The sequence below is a fragment of the Monomorium pharaonis genome, unplaced genomic scaffold, assembly GCF_013373865.1.
Source record: "Monomorium pharaonis isolate MP-MQ-018 unplaced genomic scaffold, ASM1337386v2 scaffold_413, whole genome shotgun sequence".
Classification (NCBI taxonomy): Eukaryota; Metazoa; Arthropoda; class Insecta; order Hymenoptera; family Formicidae; genus Monomorium; species Monomorium pharaonis.
The window spans coordinates 25001-27500 of record NW_023415707.1 but is presented as its reverse complement, the minus strand read 5'-3'; the positions used below and the strand labels follow the sequence as shown (position 1 = coordinate 27500).

At 56.4% G+C, this 2500-nt stretch overlaps 1 pseudogene; it reads right to left on the bottom strand.

The window, feature by feature from the left end:
- LOC118648399 overlaps positions 1-2500 on the bottom strand; it is an 8293-nt pseudogene that overhangs the window by 2665 nt on the left and 3128 nt on the right.

Here is a 2500-nt window from a genome sequence, read left to right as displayed (position 1 = left end):
TACATGCAGCCCAGGTACGCCCAAACATCGACTGGGGATCTTTGCGGTATCAGCGCTCCCCCCACGGTGAAGTAAGGTGTTGTGTCGACTTTCACCTTTTTGTCTCTGCCGGACGCCACCATGGACAGCACTCCAGTCTTCTTAGCGTTGATGCTAAGTCCATTTCGCATAAAGGCCTCGTGAAGCCGTGTCAAGTTCTCCTGTAGACCTGCCTTGGTAGAGGCCAGGAGCACAATGTCGTCAGCGTAGCCAAGGGCGCTGACGAGCCGACCACCCATCCGGTAACCAACATCCTCCGAGAGAATTCCCAGTGCTCTATCCACGACCAGATTGAACAACAGGGGCGACAGCGGGTCTCCCTGTCTCACGCCACGGCCGACTTTAATGGCCGACACTTCCTTGGTGCCGGACATATGCAATACCGTCCGAGCACCCGAATAGACAGCTCTCACATACTCCCGAAACTCCCTAGGGAGTCCCAGCTCATCGAGAGTTGTGTGTATTGCGGCGTGCGAGACCGTGTCGAATGCCTTCGACAGGTCTACACATGCCAGATGTAAAGTTCTTCGCTGCCTCCGGGCATCCCCGAGCACGGCGGACAGCACTGTGACGTTCTCACAGACACCATCCACCGGCCGAAAACCCCTTTGGCGAGCGTCGAAGATGTCAAGAGCTGCTAATCGTTTCGCAATTATCTTGTGGAAGTGTCTCAATACGACGGATCCTATACTTAGAGGTCGGTACTCCGCGGGTGCAGGCACGGCGGACATACCTCCCTTCTCCAGGAATACCGTTCGTGTTGTGGCGATCGACATGGGAACCTCCCTCGCAAGAAGCAGCAGATTGAACAGAAGCGCACGAAGAACGAAGGGAACAGCGTTCCACATTCTCGGCGTAATCTGATCCAATCCGGGCGCAGTGCCAGTCTTTACAGAGATCCGTCTGATTTCGGCTGTAGTGATCGGATCCCAGAGCAAGGTCCTATCCATCGCATTGACTGGGTCTGCGACGGCGCCCTCGCCGAGGCCTTCGAGATGAATCCCTCTGGCACCCGACGGAAGGCTCTGGCTAGCACTCGCCATCCTGTCCTCGACTCGAAACCGGTTCCGCAAGGCCGTCATATCTCCATCCGCGACACTGGTCGCCTCCATAACGGGACGCCAGTAATCGCAGAATTCAACAGCGGACGGACGCTTGCGTCCCGAGTCACCCTCGAGTATATGTGCGAGGCAGGTTTTCTTGTTCTTCTTGTACAGGGATTGCGTGACCGCAAATTCCCTCTTCCTTTTCTGCTTCTTATTCTCTCTGACGGTCGGATGAGGACCGGGCCGTCTAGTCTTCGCGCGTTGTGGAGGGCGCACTTGAACTGCCGGCGGGAAGATCTTGCCCAGCCATCTCTCAATGGCATGGACGTCGACCGCCCCCGACAGGAGAGCATCTCTCGCCGTGCCTACGAGAGTATCAGCCTCAAAGCCGCGGACCGCTGTACTCTGCTCTATGAGTAATTGTATATGGTCACGCAGCCTCTGAGAACTCTGCCCAGGGGGAGGCTGATGTGCGCTTGGATCGTTCGATCTTTCGTTAATAGCTGTCTCCATGGCCGTTATCGGGACGGACTCAGCTCCTATCATTGCTTCGTCCGTCCGGTCGCCCTCATCGATGTCAGCAGCACTGCCCATCGTGCAACGCTGCCGCATCTCTTGGCAGAAGCCTCTAACCATCTCGCGGTAAGCCTCTTGTCGACGCTTACCCTTGATGGCTTCGAGACTCCTATCAGGGATTCTCTCCTGCAGGTGCTGGTTCATGAAGAGAACATCCCCGGCTAAGGTGGCTGTAGCCTCAGCACGAGCCATGAGACGAACTTCCTCCACAGACCATCTGGCCTTAACACGCTCGACATTGACAGCCCTGTTGGCCACCTCAATGTGGGCTCTTGCTACGTGCAGCCCAAGACCACTCTTGGTCCGGAACTCCTTGGGGCAGTGCCCACAACTGTAAGACTCTTGGCTGCCGTGTTCAGCCTCGGCTCTGTTATGGCTGCCGTGTTCAGCCGTATTTAAGGCTCCATCCGAAGTGGATCGCCTAGAGCCAGATACGACCCCGTCAGGGTCCTCCGCACTGGCAGAGCATTCGCTCTGCACACGCAGACCCCGGGCCATCCGAGAGCCCGGGACATTCAATCTATTATTTTGTTCCATCATAGAATTTACTGCGTGTAGGGGAGCAAACGGATTGACAGCCGAGAGCTCCCCAAGAAGCCTGGTCTTTCTTGGCCCCACAACTCACCATGACCTAGGCACATGGCCCGAAGACCTTCGGGGCGCACTACGCCACGACGCCACTTAGTTACAGGAGCGCAACCTCAAAGAGGCGCGCCACACTGCATCCAGCGGTACCACGAGGAGGTGGACGTCTGACTTGACAAGGAGAGGCTATGTATTCGCTTCACTTGCCCAAGTAACTAATAGCCCTATCCCCAGGCCTAAAGAATCCCATTAAG